Source organism: Miscanthus floridulus, chromosome 13 (assembly GCF_019320115.1).
Source record: "Miscanthus floridulus cultivar M001 chromosome 13, ASM1932011v1, whole genome shotgun sequence".
Taxonomy (NCBI): Eukaryota; Viridiplantae; Streptophyta; class Magnoliopsida; order Poales; family Poaceae; genus Miscanthus; species Miscanthus floridulus.
This window is the reverse complement of record NC_089592.1, coordinates 26713807-26735301: the sequence shown is the minus strand read 5'-3', so window position 1 is coordinate 26735301 and position 21495 is coordinate 26713807. Positions and strand designations below refer to the sequence as shown.

Genomic DNA, 21495 nt, shown 5'->3' with positions numbered 1-21495 from the left:
CCAAGTTATATCTGACCATTTTGCCCTTGCATATTAGGGGTCATCTTGCTGCAGTCTAGGAGAGCATGTGTAAATAAAATTCAGTAGGATACAAACACAACATCTCAGCAACATATAAACACAACTTTTGAGTGGTATTAACAAAAGGCCATTATCTCATATGGCTGTCATTTCAATAATATAACAGTATGTTGCATACAACCAGATTTTTGTAGTTGGCAACAAAAGTTAGACTCATGGAGTTCACAAAAGACCATAGCCAACACAGCCATGTTGATGCTCCAGCAAAAGTTAGACCTATGGAGCTGCACAAAAGACCACAACCAACGCAACCATGTCCACACTTAACACAGCCATGTGTTGACACACTCAACACAACCATTTTCTAGCTAATAATAATCCTCCTATTAATTCCTCCTGGTGAGATGGATGCCATCCTTCTTGGACACGAACTAGTTGGAGAAAGAGAAGACATGCTTCTTGTTGTAGGACCTGGGCTAGTTGGAGAAAGAGAAGACATGCTTCTTGTTATAGGACCTGGGCTAGCTGTTGTTGCACTTGGTCTGGGAGTCACTTGTGGATCATTAGCAGATGACTCAATTTCAGACTTGGATTTTCTAGGAGGCACAAAACAAGTTAGGCTGGGAACATATTTCAGCATGTATCAACCATTTATATTACAAATTTACAATTTACAATACCTTTTTCTTTTGGAATTTTTTGGACGAGGTGGTGGAAGCTCTTGTTCTAATTCAGCTTGAGTAGCATTACAACCTTTCTCTATGTGTTCAAACTGAAAACACCTTTTGCATTGATATGGGCCTCTTTTCCCTGCCTCTCCACTAGCCTTAATTCTTTTCTTCCTTGGTCTACCAGCAGGTCTTTCTAGCTTTGGAGGAATCATTTTAAACCCAGGATCAAATTTTGGCCATTGAGTCTTGTCACCCATTGGGGTGACCACAAAGTGGTAGGCTGCCTTGAACCTCTCTAGTGAATAGTAGTCATCCACAAAGTTTTCAATGTTAAGCTGCCTTACTTTTCCAAATAGAGCTATTGCATGAGTGCAGGGTTTTCCAGAAATCTGCCATTGTCCACAACCACAAGTTCTTTGCTGGATGTCAACAACAACTCTCCAACTGTTCCCCTCTTTAGTTATTCCTGATATCTCACCTGACATTGCACCACTCTTCTGGATTTCATAGTGCAGTCCACGACTCTTCATGTTCAACTCATGTAACACACTTGGAAGGATATATCCTTCCAGTCTACTAGCAATCACTTGCCTTGTGTAAATCTTCCCCATTATTTTCTCCCTTATCTTATCCATCAGATCGGCAACTGGAAGGTCTTTGTCATCTTTAATCCAATTGTTGAAACATTCTGAGATGTTATTGTTCACATAATCAACCTTGCATTCTTTGGAGAATTTGGACCTGCTCCATTTCAGCTTATGATGTGTATTTAGAAAGGGAATTGCTTTAGGACTAGCTGTTGCAATTTTCTCCATTAGTGTATCATACCTACGATCTGTACATGCCCATGCACAAGGCCACATAAACTTGAGCACGTCACCCTTGAATTTTTTTCTAAAATTAGCCATGAGGTGCCTAAAACATTCCCGATGCTCTGCGTCACCTTTAAAGACTTTGTTGACAGCATATGCTAGCCCCTTACATGCATCAGTGTGGATTGTTAACCCAGGGGGTGTTCCAACTGCTCTTTTTAGCTGCGCCATGAACCATGTCCAATTGGAATTTGTCTCTTTTCCAAAGATCCCATATGCAACTGGATACATCCAGTTATGTCCATCAACTGCAGTTGCTGCAGCTAGCTGCCCTTTATACTTCCCAGTTAGGTGAGTGGAATCAACCCAAGGTATGGCCTGCAACCAGCGAGAAATCCATCAATACATGCTCTAATTGCTACAAACATCCTTGAGAAGTACATTTCTCCATTAATCTTCTTGCAATCAATCTCAACAATGCTTCCCGGGCAACATTCTTCAAGTGCTGCTTTGAACCTCCATAGCATGTCAAAGGTGTCCTCCCAAGTACCATGAAGATCATCCATTGCAGACTTCTTTCCAGACCACATTTTAAAATATGACAATTCAATATCGTAGTGTTTCTCCAATCTTCTCTGTAATTTCTTTGCAGGCAGAGTGGGATCCTCCTTTACAATATCTTTCAGCTTTTCAGATATCCAAGCTGTTGAAGCCTCTCGTCCACTACTTGTATTGGGACAAGTGTGCTCATCGAATCCGAAGAGCTTGACCACCATGAATGTGTTGATGCCATGTAGTTTCTTTGCATACACTCTCCAATTGCAATTATTATCTGCACACCTTGCTCTATACCTTTCTTTGTCACTATGTTCAAGCCTAGTCTCAAATTGATTTTTGATGGCATATTGTTTGATATTGTAAACAAAAGCATCCTTATCAATAAATGTGTCTCCCACCTTAATGATTGGATTCTCCTTATCATGTGATGTATGAGGCACAAAAAAATCATTACGAATGGTAGCCTCATCATCAAGAACAGTTTCAGTATCAAATTCTCTAATTTCCGGAATAGTTCTTGCCCTCTTTCTTTTCTGCACCTCATCATCTGGAATAGTCTTGAAATACCTCCACTCCTCATCTGCTCCAGCCGGATCATCTCCAGTAGGATCACACCCAACAGTCATGAAATGCTCCTTCTCTTCCTCTTCGGGCATTTGTGGCCCTCCTATTGTTTCCCCATATTGAGGTGCTTCTGCCCGTGTAAACCCTCCATCTAGTACATCCAAATCACTATCAACTGCAGCAGGGTTCACCTCCTCTCCTATGTTCATTGCAGTAGGAATCACATCATCTCCTATGTGAACTGCAGCAGGCATCTCCTCCTCTATAATATTTTGCTCGCGTGTACCCACTACCATAAACAATTTCACTATTTCTGATGCCCTTAACAAATCAAGAAGCTGAACATCTAAAGACAACTTGGATGTCATAGTATTCCCCATTACAACCCAGAAGTTGGCCTGTTGATCGCTGCCCCATGTAAAATACGGAGCAATATCTTTCTCCAGATCAATGATTGTGTACTTTTTTGAATCAACAACCCAGCTTACTGTCCTGCCCCGATTATACTCCTTTCTACCACCCCGCACAGTGAAGTAACCATTGACATTGATCTCTACTCTACACGCACTCTTTGGATCAATCCTGCAACATCAACCAGCAACAATTCTAGCATCACTAATTTTATTCCCTTTGCAAAGTCCTATGTCATGTGCTCACTGTACTACCAAACCCTAAGGTGATAATAGCTGCAAATTTCAGAGTTTTGGAAGGAGAGAAAGAGGTCGTTACCCTTCTGGAACCTTAGCAGGATCCATACAACTCAATTTTCAGGTCGATTTTTCAGCATTGTAAGAAAGGGGAAATTTAGGGTTTAGAACAACAACAAAAAAATAGCAGGAAGAAGAAGAAGAAGATGATGATGAGAATACCCACTGCTAGGGAGGCATAGATGAGGCAGTCGACGCTAGGGTGCGTCGCCAAGAGCACAACTGGGGAGGTGAGGAGGTAGTCGACGCTGGGGAGCACACCGCCGGGAAAGCCGCGGCTGCTGGGAGATGCGTCGCGGGGAGCAGTGCTGTGGAGGTGTGTGGAAGCACTCTCCGCCGGGGAGCACGTCGTCGGGAGCGCGACGGCGGCAGGGAGTGTGCTGCGACGGCGGCAGGGAGTGTGCCGCGGCGCTTGTTTTTCTCCATGAAGAGCCGAAGACCGCAGGAGACGACGAAGCGGCACCAGTACGAACTAAGAAGATGCGTTCTTTCTTTTCCAAGGGCAAAATTAGAACATGGTAAAAAATGAACTAGTCAAACCAACGTGCAAAGTAACGGAACAGTAACAAATGGTATATAGCTGTAACGTTGTAACCTTTTGATGTTAGATATCTAAAATTGAATCTTTTAATGGTATATATCTAAAGATGCGTTCTTTTGATGGTAAGGATCCAATTTTCCCTAAAATTTTTCATTAATTTAAAATTTATCATAAGGTAGCAACATGTTTGTGCATACATGCAGCTGCATATTTATTTTGTGATGATTGAGTTTGATCAAAACTTCAAAAGGATTTAAATTTGGAATGAATTTGGATTTGAAAATTGGGTTTGAGAAATTAAAAAAGAATTTCTTTTACTTCCCCTCTCCTTCTCGGTTCCTGGCCCATGGCCTGCTCCACCTCGGGCACTCTCCTTCCCCTCACTCCCTGCCGGCCTAGTTTCCCTTTCACAGCAACCAGCCCAAGTGCTCCCTTCCGCTCCCGCGGCCCAGCTGGCAGCCCAGCGCCGCGTCACCGCTCTCCTCCTCTCCTTCGGCCCAGCGCGCCGGCCCAACCCCACGTAGACCGAGTCCCCGCCTCCTCTCCCCCTTTGTTCGTCTGACAGCCCGACCCCGCGCTCTCTCTCGCTGACGACGCGACACCACCTATCAAACGTCTCCTTCCTCTAGCTCGAGTCAAGCTAGTCACGACGCCGTTCGAGAGTCCGCGCTCGCCTCGTCTTCGCGTCGTGCCGTGCACCCCACGCCGCCCCGCCTCATAAAAGCCGAGCCCCGTGTCCGCCGCCTCCATCCAGTCATGTCGAAGCCGCCGCCTCGCTCTAGCTTTGCCGCACGCCGCAACCCTAGCGCCGCCGCCGCTATTTCGGTCCGCTGTTCCGCAGCTTCGCCGCCGCTCCGAGCTGTTTGCCGAGCCTCACATCAAGGTAAGAAAGTTGCATGTCCCTCTCTCTTGCTCCCTATTGTGTGTGTGCGCTCGCCGAAGCTACACCGAACTTCCCGAGCCTCTCGAGCAAGTCCTAAGCCGCCCTGGTGCCTCGCGTCCCTCTCTGACCTCATGGACGAGTTCAACGTCTTCTTCTCTACCTCACTGTGCTTTTCCCGTTGAGTTTGGAGTTTGGAAGCTCGCTCCCGGTGGGATTCCGGCGAGGTGCTCGCCGCTGTCAATGGAGCACCGCCGCGCGGCCCTCTGTTTCGGCCGGCATCTCTCCCTCCCCCTCTAATCTAATCCGAGCCATCCATCTTGGATCCAACAGCTCAGATTAGCCCGTACCCCTTCGGCTGTCGTTTTTGTAAAAAGGCCCTTATAATTATTTGGATCTCAACCCGTTGTCCCTGGTTTCTTTCAAAAGGACCCCTGCCTTTTCTTTAAATAGTGCCCGCAGTCCTCGGCCGGTTTAAAATCTGATTTTTATTTATTTTAAACTCGAAAATCAAAATCCATCTAATTACAAAATTGCCACTATCTTTATTAGGCCATATCTTCTCCGTTTTAACTCCGATTTGACCCATTCAAATTGCGTTAGGTTCGTATTTACGTTGTCTACATGTTCATACCACTGTTAGATATGTTTTCAACTTTTAAAATTTGAGGTTAGATTTAATCTATTATTTTATTAAAGGAAATCTTGTTTAATTCATATCTTCTACGTTTTAGCTCCGATTTGACCTGTTCAAGTTGCGCTAGATTCATTACAACGAGATCTACGCGGTAGTAACAATGTTTATCATGTCACTATTTCTAGAATTTCATGGTTTAAACTCTAACTTGAATAATAATTATGCAACTGGATTTTATAAATAAAATATGATTTATTTTACTTTAGTTTTATGATTCAAATCTAAATTTGACTTAATTCAATTTATATAAGCTTTTATATAGTTAAAACACATAAAGCTTATAGTTTTATATTTCTCTTATGAGTAGATCATTTGGTAGCTGTTTCTTTCAAACCGTAGCTCCGATTAGCATGCCTCTCGCGACTGTGTGTTCGTAGCGATGCGTAGAATCATGTTTCAAACTATTTTACTTATTTTTCTATGATTGGTGTATTGTTCTAATATAGATGTAATTGTATGCTATGCATGTATGTGTATGGATGTTTGTGTGGTGTTCTACGATTACGTCCAGTCGGTGAGATATACGTGGTGATCAAGAAGAAGAAGAAGAAGAAGAAGAAGAACGTTGAAGATTAAAGCTTACCGAAGGATCGGTGTTTTAAGGCAAGTATAGCATGGGATCTTCCTTGTTGTCCTATACACCTTTAGTCATTTAATTCATACTGCATGTGTCTACCTTGACTGCCACTAAGGATTTTCTAGTGCTTTGTTACCTTATGCTTTGTTACCTATGGGGTATTGCATTGGGTAGTATGATGCTAGTGCTCAATTAAAGACCATGATTTTGTAACTTGACTAATGGTATATGAAATAAACACTAAAAGATGTTTTTTAGCAACATGGAACAAGGGGGCTAGAGCATTGGGTTATTTTTATGGTGCTCTAGATTCCTCTCCCTAAGGACTTATCTGTAAGTGATTATCCGGGACTTACAGTATAGTTGTGAGGGCTACATGGCTCTAACTTTAGTTCAGTATGAGGACCTTTTCTAGCTTGTTAGTGGTTACCTTTATTGGTGTAAGAATGGCTTGACGAATCGGATATAGTGCGGCATCTGTCCTCTTGTGTATAGGATGCGCGTCATTGAGTCATCGGGAAGGGGGGCTCTACATCTGTTTGCCGAGTGAATCTAATGGCATTAACTTGTTAGACAAACCTTTGAAAGGCTTATTAGTGAACCCTGTCGACCTTCCTAGGTAGTGGGTCAAGAGGCTAATCACCTCAGGCGAAAGGGTAAATCATGACTCACAGTGAAAGTGTACAACCTCTGCAGAGTGTAAAACTGGTATATGAGCCATGCTCATGGTCACGAGCAACCTTGGAACCCTTATGAAATAGATGATGAACACTGATGATATGGATGATAAAGATGCTCATTAATGGTTAATTATTTATGCTATTTATTATTCATGTTTACCTGATCATGTGTTAATATAGGCTTGTGAATAAACTTATTGCCACCCAATTACTAAAAGATGACTCATTAAAAACTAATTGCAGTTAAACCAGTGTCAGCCTTTTGAGCCTCATGAACCCCATGTTATATTTGTTGGGTACAACATGTACTTACATTTGCTTTACTTTTTAAATCTTTGGAAAAATCCCGGATGGGTACCAGATTGCTAGAGTTTAGAGGAATCAGGCTTGTGATCAACCAGTCAGTTATCCCTGTGGAATTGGAGTCTTCACTCGAAAGTTGTCTTTCCGCTATTTGTTGTTTAAGGTTATTATGGCAGAGCCGCCTAATCTAATGCCACCCAGGAGTGCTTGTCTTTCATTAGACACTAAGCACCCAAAGGAGAATACTAAATTACTTGGTTCCGTCGAGCACACCCTAGGGGAGAACCCAAAAATCCACATTTTCGCCATCAGGATCACAAATGAGAGAATAACGCTTACATCATTCTTAACCATTTCTTACATCACTTTTAATACAACATCATAGTATAATATTTATTAATATAACAGCAGAATGAAATCATATTATCAGAGTTATAACAATTTAATTGAACAGCGGAATATAAACATGTGATCAGTATTACAGCGGAAATGAATATCTAATCATGACATGATGAAGTATGGATAAATAAACTACAACAACAGGTTATGAACTTTCATTTATAAAAACATTTGGTGAGAGTTATAAATAACAACTACGATCGCAGCGTAAGAAAATCCTCGCTGAGCCCACTAGGAGGAATCCACACACAAGAGTCAGCTCTAGCATCCGCCTGTCACCTACAACAGGGGGAATAAAACCCTGAGTACTCAATTGTACTCAGCAAGACTTACCCGATGGGAGAAAAGAAAAGACTCCAAGGATATGCAAGGCTATTTGGCTTATGGGTTTATTGCATTTGCAGAAAGCATTACTAAGTGTGCGTCCTTATATTCGATTTTTAATAATAGCCGTATTGGTTCATTAACTAACCATTCCATGTAAGCACCTGTGCTACTTTCAAGCAGGTGGTAAGCAATTAGAGTTCCTTTTTCCATCCTCCATCTTTCGTCTTTTAGTACTTACTATGATGCTAAACCATAGGCAAGCCGTACCAAATTTCTTGGCGATTCACGAATCAATGCCCCTAGCTGGGTACCCTAAAAACACATGCCCCGCTTGTACCCTAGGCACAAGCAAGACCAACCCATCACTCTCCTGTCCTGGGTGTCTAGGTCCCGTCCAAACTAGGACTCCAAGCCCCCGCCCCTGAGTCCCGAACTCAGTGCGGTGCAAGGACCTCCTCCACCAAAATAAAACCCTGACAGTCGGTTCGGAAAGAGCTGGATCCGCGACAAGAGAGCAACAAGCCTTCCAAGCGCCCATACACAAGTATGTGCTCAGGATAATAAGTCTGTGACTTGCCTAGAATCTTATGCAACGATCGGTCCTTAACCGACCAGACAGGGAAAACAGTGTAACCAAGCAATGCCCCGTGTCCACGGCGACACAACCTCTTACGCCCACCAATACCCAAACCATATCCCTGCCCGGTCACCATTTTTCCTTTCCACCATTTTATATATTCCAAGTGATAATCATATAGTAATATATTTCCTATATCTCACGAGTGACAGACAATCACTCGACTTCTACTAGGGTCCTGTAGCATAGCAATCTACACAATCCTGTCACACTAGTAAGACTCATAGGATAAAGATATATATGCAAGTGGGTTTCATTCAACTCCTTAAAACTTAATGCACAAATATAATTTAAACTGCAGAAAAGTAGGGGTTATGCACTGGGGCTTGCCTAGGTAAGATATATATTAAAAAGTTAGTATCTGCATCTTTAGATCATCCACAATCATCTAGATAGAAAGCCCATTGCATCATCTCCTGAAGAGAATACCATTACACCATCTTCGGATTCCCAATCATCCTTCGATCGATCCGTTGATCCATCATCGTACCTATATGATATGCATGCGATGCAATGCAAAGATGTAATTAATTAACGACAGCCGAAACGCTTAGAAATCCGATCATGCCTCACAAGCTAACGAGATAGCTCTAATCGTTGGTCTACGTATCCATGTTGTCGAATAAGGCGTCGTTTCCCAACAATTATTTTAGTTATATAAACCAAGATGTTTCTTTATTTCATTCTATCGATTTAATCCTTCTTCAAAATAGAGCATCATTAGCTACCTAGCAAACTGATTATTCTGGAGCTACAAAAATGACCACGAGTACCTAACATTGCTACGGGCCTACTCAGATTCAACAATATTACCCATTATCATGGAAACTCCTGCAAGTTTATGTTTTACAATATTGAGTACCTTAAATTAATTATATAGCTTCCATGAATATTATCAAACTATGTGAACAAACTATACTAACAGGTAGATCATGATTTTAGGAGACTAACAAAATTGGTTTGTCATTTTTATGACTTTTCTATTATTTACTACGAATTTCCAAACATTCAGCCAAATATTAACATTAACAAAATACCAAAGAAAGAAGAAAGGACCCTTGGGCCCGAAACGGCCCAGCTCACGTGGACCAGCAGCCAAAGCAACCCAGGCGGGGTAGGCGCGGCCCAACGCGGGGCGGGCGCGCGCAGGCGCGAGCGGCCCGGACGCTTCGGCAACCAGCCGGCCCAGCTCGGCGCAACAAACCGGCCTAGCACGATGCAGCAACAGGCCGACCCAGCAATTCCCCAAGACGGAACCCAGCGCGGGTGCTAGCATTTTGCTAAAAGGTCCTTGTTTTCTTTTCTATTCGCGAAGCTACCGATAGCACTATTCAATTGAGTCAAGAGCTTTATACCAGGAACCCTAGAGTTATTCGAATTCTGAAAATCAAAGGTCCCTGGCCGGACTTACAGAGACCGCGCAACTCTGGCCAAACGCCAACATATATGGCCCCCACCGATGACAAGGAACACTACCAAATGACTACACACATCAAGATCAACCGACCAAGGCATTTCGCACACCAAACGGTGCGGCACCACAGCGGGGACGTGTGCCGTGGCGAGGTACGGCCATGGTTACGTCGACGCCGGCGACAACAGCCCTTCCGGTTGCGCTGCATCACCAAACATCTCTTCTTAAGTTACTGCTAGCCTGCTAGAAGCCTTAGATGTACTAGCACCACTCCCTATCGGCCCAGCCCCAGAAAGGCCTCTAAACCGAGCTCATCGGCGGCGACGAGAGCGCCCCGGCGAGTGCAAAGCCTAGATAGACAAATTGACTACCACAAAAGCAGAAGGACCTCACTAGAAATGTGTGGGAGGGGCCGGTCAAGGTCGCAAGGCTCGGCAAGGTAGCCGACCACGTGCGCACCGATAGGCTGTGCGCGCTCCCGCTTGGCACCATCATGTCATGTCACCAACGGAGGGGTCGTTGGCCAAACGGGGACGAGCAACATCATGAGGGGATCAATGTGAGCTCATATGAACAACTAATTGGAACCCCACAGAGGGATAAGAGTTTACCCCCAATCGTGCTCTGTTCCAGCTGCGAACTGACGGACAACGCGGAGATGCTAAATTGGTGGCCATCGATGCTTGGCTGAGGTCCAGTGCAGTAGGGCGCCTAGCTAGCTTCCCAAGATACACACAGGTGTGAGGAAAAGAGCTACAAACTTGCTGCCACATAGGAGGGAGAAGGCAACGGCCATGGCGTGGTGCGGCCGAGTGAAAAACACACAGCGAGCCAGCAATTAAAGCGAGGGGTCACGGTTGTGGAGCGATGCAAGCAGGTACACACATGCGAGCGGAGTCTCGACACGATGCACTTGAATTGAAACGGACAAGCTCGAACAGAGCTCACCGCCGTTGGCTAGCGGGACGGGGTGAACAGGAAGGGCAGGGAGTAGTCCAGTCGCAACAGCGGCCGGGCCAATGACACAGTCACGACGACTTGGTGCATGCCCTAGGACTTAAGCGCGGTCGGTGGAGCGAACAGCAAGGACAAACGCCATGTCGGCCAAACGACAGCGACTGCGGCGTCGGGCTCGTCCCCAAGAGACACAGCGGACAGCGCACGCACGTGAACTCATAGGGTTGGCCACACGGCAGGGAGGGCAACCAAGCGAGCAGGGATGACAGCGCGATGATGGTGACTCAGCTCAGCCAGGTGCTCAGCCGGCGGGCCAGGCCACGGCACGGCCAGACCCGGCCAGAGTGCGCTGAGACACGTGGTGACCGCGGCCAAAGGTCGAACGGCCGAAACTAGTGTCGTGCACGCTTTTTAAAGCATTGCCAAGGCCACCAAACAGTGGGGTTAAGGCTCGGCCATCTTCACTAATCCAAGGCCCATGCCACCAGCTAGCTAGGGAAACACTCTACGTGACCAAAGAGCGACTAAGGTAAAAGATACGAGAAGGCCAAGATGAGTTCATCGCACAACGCGCTGGTTCGTGAACTGAACACCGAACATGGTCTTCCGCGTGTGCTAACGGGTTTTGAGCAAATCCTGGGATAACCCTGCTATGTCAGACCACTCTATGAACCACTCCACGCCCAAGTACTCACAGGATGCCACTAGCGATACAAGAATATCAAGTTAGTGTTTAAGAAATTTAGCTAGAATTTAAATACTAACACGTCATTGTCTATCATTTCCGACTTAGAAAATTATAACTTCCAGTTTTGATCCACATTCAAGAACTACTCCACTAGTTAGCTCAATATAACTCGCCATGAGTGATACTTTTAAATATAAGTCAAATTTTAAAATCCAAGAAAAAACATTTTAGAAATTTTTTAGGCCTAAATCACGGTGCTAAACGAGCACGTAACACCAGGGGTGTTACAACCAACCCCCCTTAAAAAGAATCTCGTCCCGAGATTCAAAGCAAGAACCAGAAGGGGAAACGCGATTACATTTCGTAGATCAGGGATTACACGAAAGGTTACACGAAAGGTTACACAACTTCGAATACTAAACCACACAGGGATTTAGAGATACATGGTGAAGAGCAACCGAATACAACCGAGACTTAATCCAGAAGTCGAGATAGACGAGGGCAATGTAGAAATAACAGGAAGATGATTATCCAAAACATGGCATAGCACCAACCAATCTAGAAACAGGACTCCCAGAACTCCATTGGGGAACCCTAAGATCAAACTAACCAAGAGAACTTGAACTTCTTCGACGAAACCAGATCATTTCTTTTTCTCAGATTACACCATCACCTCAGACTGACGAACCTAGCATCACACTGTCGACTGGATTTCGTAGCTCTGCTTCGGATGCAAGGGAATGGGATGAAGAAGAAGAGCAAGGACCAAGGGGATCTTATAGTGGCGAACGGAGATGGGGCGCAACACACCGGAAGCGAAGGCGGCTTGGACGGGATACATAGATGGGTCATGCCATAGGAATAAACACGGCCATGGTGCGCTCCCTGCACAAGCGAGCGGATGGGAAATAAAGGAGAGGAGATAAGAGGGTGCGCTCGATGAGGTAGGCATGCGGGCGGACGTGTCACCAAAAGAAGAAAGAAAGGAGAGGAAAAAAGGGGGGGGGGTCCGGTACGAGGGACGAGGCGTGAGAGTCGAGAGCCGACCGGATGTTGGGAAAAGGAGAAACACACAGTGCACAAAGATGGCGTGCACGGCACGATATCATGGCCACACAAAAATGGGGAGCTAAGGACCCGATACAGACAGCGTTCGCAGGGCACGCAGTGAAATGACCCAGCATGTGTAGCGTGGTCAACTAAACACAGGGCTTGGAACATGACATCCACTTAGACTTATACAATCACTCCCGACTACTCGAGATTAACTTTCTATCACACCCAATTTTAAGAACAAAAGAGGATGTATAAAATCTTATGTGCACCCCAGGAACGGTCACACACATAAGTGGACAAATTGTGAATTGTACCAACACAATGTTTATTACATAGCGAATAAATATTCAACACATAGTCTCAAACATAGATATAATAGCTACTAAGATAACTCTCTTGCGGATGCTCCAACAGGGACGTCAACTAGTGAACACCAAGCCTAATACTCATCACGATAATCTTCAATCCAATCTTGATCCGTTACCCATCCGGGATTTTTCCAACATAAAAGATAAAGCAAGGCATAAGTACATGTCGTACTTAACAAGATAACTAAGGGTTCATGAGGCTCAAATAGCTGACACTGGTTTACTACGGTTAGCATTTAAGTCATCATCAAGTTTAGCATTTATTAACATCAAGGTAGCAATAATCCCATAACACATGATCAATGAACATGAATAATCAATATCTTAAACAATTAACATAAATGATCATCTTAACAAGTAAAAGTCATTATCCCTTAAGGTAAGTGTTCCAAGGTCGCTCGTATCCGTGAGCATGGCTATTATAACAGTTTTACACTCTGTAGAGGTTGTACACATTCACTGTGAGTCATGATTTCCAAATGTATGGGTTTGCAAGGTCCAAAACACCGGAAACCATATAAAGCCACCAAGAGCTCGTCTAACCGGCCAGGGCCACAGGGTCATTAGATATAGGAACCCCCCTTCCAAAAATAAAGTAAAAGGTCGCTTCCAAAGCTAGGCTCAACAGGACAGAGGTTGTCCTATACCCAACTCGCAGACCTCTAACCAGCTAGAAAAGGGTTTCTCAAATAACTAGAGCCAGAGCCATATAGCCCTCACAGCTGTACGTTAATCCCGGATAATCAGTTACAAGACAAGTCCTTCTGTTGCTAAAAAGTCATATTGTTTATGTTTATAGCATATTCATTAATCAAGTTTCAAGATCATGATTGTTGCACTAGCAATAGAACTACCCAATGCAAACCTCCCAGGGTAACAAGGTAATTAAGTATTCAAAAGCTAGGAAATCCTACCATAGGTAGCAAGGAAGACACATGCATATGTATTTTAGTGAGCATCATGAATAGGACAACCAGGAAGGTCCTTAGCTATACTTGCCTTGATCAAAGTTCTCCTGAAAGTCTTGCTGGTCTTGCTGATCATAGAAGTTCTCTTGATCACCAACGTAAACCTCACCGTCTGAACTCGATCAACATCACCAAGCAGCAATATACAATCATCCGAGCAATCATACACGAGGCAAACAAATAAATTTAATTAGAACAGTACACCAATAGAGACAAACAGTTTTGAAAAGTTCATAAAAACTATTCTATACGTTGCTACGATCACACAGACGCGAAGATCACGAAAAACAGAGTTACAACGAGAAAGTTAGGATTAAAACAAGTTTCCCTATGAAAGAAATAGATTAAATCTAAACTCAATATTTAAAGTTCAAAAACATGGTAACAAACTATATGAACAGATAGATCTCGAAAAGATGAATCTAACGCAAGTTGAACGGTCCAATTTGGAGTTAAAACGAATAAGTTATGAGCAATTAAAGGTAGTGGCAAAACTATAATTAGATGGAACTTGAATTTGAATCTGTTAAATGAAAATACGTTTTCCAAAAGAGAAAGCGTATTCTATGGAATCCGCTTTGGACTGCGGGTTCAACATTTAAAGAACCGAGGGGCTCTTTAGCAAATATTCCCTGCGAAGGGGTGTCAGCCTCTGCTGGCCGTCTGATCAAGGATGACCGGCCGAGATTAGATCGGCGCAGGTGACGGTGGCAACGGCCGGAGAAGAAGACCAGCACGGCGGCGCGACATGGCCGGCGGTGGGGTTCTCACCGGCGCTGCCGGTTCGGGCGATTCCGGCCACCATTTGGCACGGGACCGGGTCCATTCGAACGAGGAGCTCGACGCGGACTCACCTAGCTAGGTGATGGAGGCGGATGGCAGTCACCGACAGCGTGCGGCTCAACGCGGCGGCGATGGAGCTCCTGTGCACGGGGAAGACACGAAATAAGCGAAATTGTACCGGAGAAAAACTCGGGAAGACTCACGGAATCAAGGCGAACTCGTTCGCGTGCTTACGGGGACGAGAAGGATGACGGTTACGGCGATTTGCGAGCTTGGGCGGCGGCCTAGGGTTTTGGCTCGCGAGGAGAGCTCGGGTGAGGGCGGCGCATGCGCTAGGGCTCGGGAAAATGGATCATGGGCACGACGACTCGGCCTTTATAGGGGCAGGACGTGGCACGGACGCCCATGCGCATGGATAGACGCTCGGTCGGTGTCCGATTCGACACCGAGCCGAAGGAGGAAGATGGGGTGTGGGCCCTAGCTGTCGGTGGCACAAAGAGGAAGGAGGTGGGCTGCTGCCGCTGGCGCTCGTGGGCTGGGCTGGCCTGCGGCCCAAGAAGGAGGAGGAAGGAGGTCTGCAGCATGCTGGGCCAGAGGGAAAGATGGGCCTTGTGGCCAGAACAGAGAAGAAGGAATTTCCATCTTTTTCTTTCTATTTCCAGAATTTTCAAATGGATTTTCAACAGGGATTTGAATTCCTTTTCACATGCAACAAAAACCAGTCCATCACAATTAAAATATGCTCCAGCATGAGTGCATCAACATGTCTCTAGCCTTAGGATGAATTTTACTTTCACAAAAATTATTTATTTAACTATATTTGCATGCTCACCAAATCACTAATAATTCAAATTCACTTATTTCAAAGTGATGCAAATTTTTGGGTGTTACAAATCTACCCCCCTTAAGAGAATCTCGTCCTCGAGATTAGGCTATGCTTACTCAAACAACTACGGGTATGTCTTTCTCAAATCATCTTCTCTTTCCCAAGTTGCCTCTGCTTCCGAATACTGATTCCAGTGAACCTTGCACATCCTAATTGTTCTGCTTCTTGTAACTTTCTCAGCTATATCCAAAATCTTAATTGGAAACTCCTCATATGTCAGATCATCCTTAACAGCAAGTTCCTCTAATGGTATTTGCTCCTCAGGCACACGCAAAAACTTCTTAAGTTGAGACACATGGAACACATCATGGACACCAGACATGTTCTCAGGCAATTCTAATTGATAAGCCACTTCTCCACATCTCTTTAAAACTTTAAACGGACCAACATACCTTGGTGCTAGTTTACCTTTCATGTTGAACCTTTTCACACTTCTCATAGGTGATACTTTTAAATAGACATAATCTCCTTCAAATACCAAGTCTATTCTTCGATTATCTGCATAGCTCTTCTGACGGGTTTGTGCCACTCTCAGGTTCTCTCTAATCTTTCTCACATGCTCTTCAGCGTTTCTAAGCACATCTAGTCCAAACACTTGACTTTCACCTGTTTGATTCCAAAACAAGGGTGTTCTACACTTATGCCCATACAAAGCTTCAAACGGTGACATCTTGAGACTCTGTTGATAGCTGTTGTTGTATGAGAACTCTGCATAATGCAAACTCTTATCCCAACTAGTACCATGCTGCAACGCACATGCTCGCAACATGTCTTCTAAAATCTGATTAAGTCTCTCTGTCTGTCCATCAGTCTGAGGATGGTAGGCTGTGCTAAAATTCAACTTTGTGCCCAGCAAAGTGTGTACCTGTTTCCAAAAATGAGAAGTGAACCGCGAACCTCTATCAGACACAATCTTCTTTGGAACACCATGCAAACTCACTATCCTTTCCATGTATAGTTCTGCTAACTTTGGTCCTCTATAAGTGGTCTTGATAGGTAAGAAGTGAGCAACTTTAGTCAAACGATCCACAATCACCCATATTGAATCATAACCTTTCTGAGTACGTGGTAACCCCACTATGAAGTCCATTCCAACTTCTTCCCACTTCCACTCAGGTATCTTCATAGGTTGCAACAATCCTGCAAGTCGCTGATGCTCAGCTTTCACTCTCTGACAAGTATCACGTATAGCAACATACTCAGCTACATCTTTCTTCAGACCATACCACCAATACTTCTCTTTAAGATCCAGATACATCTTAGTACTGCTAGGATGGATAGAATAAGTTGAATCATGTGCTTCACGTAGAATTGCTTCACGAATGGCTTTCACTTCAGGCACATAGATTCTTTTTCCAAACCATAGAGTCCCATTCTCATCTATGCTAAAACCTGGAGCTTTCCTAAGTGCTACATTACCTGCTATCTCCCTTAGTTTCTCATCCTCCAACTGACCCTTACGTATCTCAAGCTCTAGTGTAGGTGTCACTTCTATCTCCATAGCATTATAAACAATACCAAGGTTCAAGTGTTGAAGCTCTTCCCATAACTCCTTGGGCACAGGCGCCATCTCAAGCTCATAGGCATACCTCTTCCTACTAAGTGCATTAGCCACAACATTCGCTTTACCAGGGTGATAGTGCACCTCCAGATCATAATCCTTGATCAGTTCCAACCAATGATGTTTTCTCAAATTCAGATCCGTCTGAGTGAATATGTACTTCAAACTCTTATGATCGGTAAAGATATCACTCTTATGCCCAATCAGATAGTGTCTCTAGATTTTTAATGCATGAACCACAGCTGCTAACTCCAAATCATGAGTAGGATAATTCAACTCATGTTTCCTCAGCTGTATAGATGCATAAGCAACAACTCTACCCTCTTGCATAAGAACACATCCCAAACCTTGACGAGACACACCACAATAGATAGAGAACTTCTTATTTAGATCAGGCAAAATTAGCACCGGCGCTGTTGTCAACCGCTTCTTTAATTCTTCAAAACTAGCTTGACACTGATTAGACCACTCAAACTTAGCATTCTTCTCTAACAGGGCTGTCATGGGTTTAGCAAGCTTGGAGAAACCTTCAATGAACCTTCGATAATAACCAGCTAAACCAAGAAAGCTATGGATCTCACTTACATCAGTAGGTGGCTTCCAATTCAGTACATCCTTCACCTTGCCTGGATCCACTACTATGCCACCATTAGAAACCACATGTCCAAGAAAAGAGACTTCTCTTAACCAGAATTCACACTTACTATGCTTAGCATACAGCTTATGCTCTCTAAGCTTCTATAGCACCAATCTTAGATGTTCAGCATGATCATCTTCAGTCTTAGAGAATACCAATATATCATCAATGAATACTACCACAAACTTATCAAGATACTCCATAAACACCTTATTCATCATATACATAAAGTAGGCAGGTGCATTGGTCAAACCAAACGACATAACTGTATACTCATATAACTCATACCTCGTAGTAAAAGCTGTTTTTGGTATATCAGTACTCCAAATCTTCAACTGATGATAACCAGAACGTAGATCAATTTTAGAAAACACACAAGCACCTCTCAATTGATCAAACAAGTCATCGATTCTAGGCAATGGGTACTTGTTCTTGATAGTTACCTCATTAAGAGATCGATAATCCACACACATACGATGTGTTCCATCCTTCTTGTCAACAAAGATCACAGGCGCTCCCCAAGGTGATGCACTAGGACATATGAACCCTTTATCTGACAACTCTTTCAACTGTTTCTTAAGTTCCTCTAATTCGTTAACCCCCATTCTATATGGTCTCTTAGCTATAGGTGTAGTACCAGGTAATAATTCAGTTATAAACTCAATGTCACGGTCAGGTGGCATACCTGGCAAATCATCGGGGAAGACATCAGGAAACTCCTCCACAACACGGTCCTGGGGATTAGCATCATCATCTAGTTGATTCACTATAGCTGTTGGTGGTGGTTGCACTGTCATGCCAACACTGATTCGATCTCCCTTTGGTGTTGTCACTGCTACAACTCTCTCCTAACACTGAATCACAGCTCGGTGTTCTTTCATCCAATCCATACCCAGAATCACATCGATTCCAAAAGTTCTCAACACAATAGGACTGACTGTGAAGTCTACCCCCCTTAAGGTAAGACTTGCTGAAGGGCAACAATGTGCAGCAGGTATTGATCCCCTCGGTGAATTTACTAGCATTTGGGTCTTCATTGCAATTAAAGGTATGCTATGTGTTCTAACAAATGCTTGTGAAATAATGGAATGCAAAGCTCCAGAGTCAAAAAGAACATTAGCGGGGATAGAGTTGATGTTGAACATACCCATCATAACTTCTGGTGCTCCAACCACAGTCTCAGGCGCCACATGGTTCACTCTTCCAGTGTTGTACGTGGGCTTCTGGTTGCTATTCTGCTTCTGAGGTGTCTATTGATTTGGCTTCTGGGGGCAATGGTTAGCATAGTGTCCCACATCTCCACACCGGAAACACCTATTGGGAGTACTAGGTGCACTGCTCTTCATCGGGGTACTGTTGGGCGTTCCCTGGCGTGGAGTCTGATTGCCCATTTGCTGCGGGGTACGCTGGCTCCAATTCTACTGTTGGTTCTGAGAGCGTTGTGGAAACTAACCACGGTTCCACTAACTGACTGGACCTTGATACCTCTGCTGATTATTATAGCACGGGCGTGTGTTGCTTCCGGAGACCTGTCCCTTCATCTTTCTCTTCCTATCCCTCTCCAATCGCATATTGTCAAGCACAATAGCGCGATTCACCAACTGCTGGAAATTAGCGTATGTGTTACCAGCCAACTGAGATCATAGTAAATTCCCTTGAGGAAGAGACGTTGCTTGTCTGCATCCTCCCTCATGTCATTAGGAGCATAGTGAGCCAACTGAGCAAACTTGTCGTGATACTCACTGACAGACATAGAACCCATCCTGAGAGATCTGAATTCCTCCTGCTTGAGCTCTATCAAACCATCTGGAATATGATGTGCCTTGAAATCCCTCACAAATTCTAGCCAAGTGATAGCAGGAGCATTGTTGGGACGAGCAGACTGATATGACTCCCACCAAGTCTGAGCTGCTCCCTAAAGCTGTCCCGATGCATACAACACCTTTTGTTGATCATCACACTGAGCGATGTTGAGTTGTTTCCCCACTGCGCGTAGCCAATCATCTGCCTCCAAGGGGTCAGCGGCATGAGAGAAAACTGGAGGATGTCCTTGCATGAATTCCCTCCGCTTGTCTCTTGGTGGTGGAGGTGCTGGTGCTCCAATAGGTTGGTTCTGAAAGAACTACATCATGGACTGCATGAACTGTCCTTGCATCACCAACACCTCTGCTGCTGTCATGGGTGGTGGTGGGGGTGGTGGAGCACCTCTCCCACGTCCTCTACCTCTTCCACGGCCAGACATCTGTACTCCAACATGAAACAACACCAATATGTAAGAGATAAGCAATTCAGAAAATTTCTGGACGTGATGCAGAATCAGCAGGTCAGAAAAACTGTCATAACTCGAGTTCCAGATATCCAAATAAGATGATCTTTATACGGTTGGAAAGCTTAAGAAATTATCTACAACTTTCATTTAGACCACATTTTCTGATTCTGACGTTACATTAATTAAAAACAGACCACAACAGAAACTGTCCTCAGATTCCAGACAGCACAAAAGTTCATATTGTGACAGTCATAACTCTCAGATACGAACAGATAAAATGGTGATTCTTGTGCCATTAGAAAGACACAGAAGTCTATATACTCCCAAAAAAATTTCATGACCATTGCTCGAATAGGTGAAAAGTTATAACCAAAACATCACTGACTGCTCCAGAAAACAGCAAGCAAAGAGACAGGATAGACCAACCCAAATTATTTATTATAGCACTTTTAACCTTAATATTTTAGCTAAGGAACTCATGGACATGCCCACAAAGATCCAACTCACACATAAATCACAATAATAATTCAGCAAGCACAACAATAGTTCACAAACACTAAAAAGACTCGACACGACTCACGATACTAAAAACGTGCCTATTACAATGGTTTCATAAACTTAAGGGCGGCATTCTTCTTGGTGGAGGGCTCATCTAACTTCTCAAACAGCTTGGGACGGCCTAACTCGGCGTTAAGGCCATCGATCTCTTTCTGGTATTCTTTGATCATGTCTTGTGCCTTCTTCAGCTCTTCTTTTAACGCTCCCACCTTATTTGTGAGTTCACGGTTTAACTCAACGGTGGCCTCAAGAGTCTTCGATCCTTTTACCACGACCTCTATGGTCCAACTATTTTCCTTCGGAAGATAGCATGGGTAATACAAGAGTCCATCGTCCTTCTTATCATCAGAGAGTCGGCCTCGGTAGTAGGCAAGTGCAATGGAAACATCATCCTCCATGCTTCTTTCCGCGGTAGCCCGACTTACATGGTGGGTGACAACTGCATCTATCTTGCGAATATTCACAGTCTTGACCAGCAACCGAGTATCCCAAGATGAACCAATCAGAGGATGACTGTGCTCCGTAGTATGATACTCCAGAGTGGCTTACAGGTCTAGATAATAGCACTCCAACATCATTGTCAGCAAGTCATGGTAGAAGGCATTGTCATCAGGCTTCTTGATGCTTAGCTTGTCAGTCCAACCTATACGAGGCAGTGGCTGGAGTACTTCATCTTCATCATCATTGGTCAAGTCAATGGCCTCCACACGTGCTGGGGATTGAGCTATCGGAGTTGGCGAAGAATGGACCTCTTCTCCAACCTCATTCTTCTAGTTCTTCCTTTGGACGTCCTCTCTAGGCTCCATTGGCTCATACACAGCACATTGTGGTTGAAAGCATCCAACGTACAAGCGGGCAGACTTGCGGTCACGTGTCATCTACAGAAGTTTCAAATTAATTAGAATAGAATCAATTGATTTTATAATAGAATAAGGCAAAAGAAACACCAAACTTAGCAAATAACAAGATTGAGGTG

The 21495-nt window shown here is 44.2% G+C and overlaps 1 pseudogene; it reads right to left on the bottom strand.

Moving 5' to 3' along the window:
* Positions 1 to 685: 685 nt before the first annotated feature.
* LOC136499631 (uncharacterized) lies at positions 686 to 3381 on the bottom strand (annotated as a pseudogene).
* Positions 3382 to 21495: the final 18114 nt, after the last annotated feature.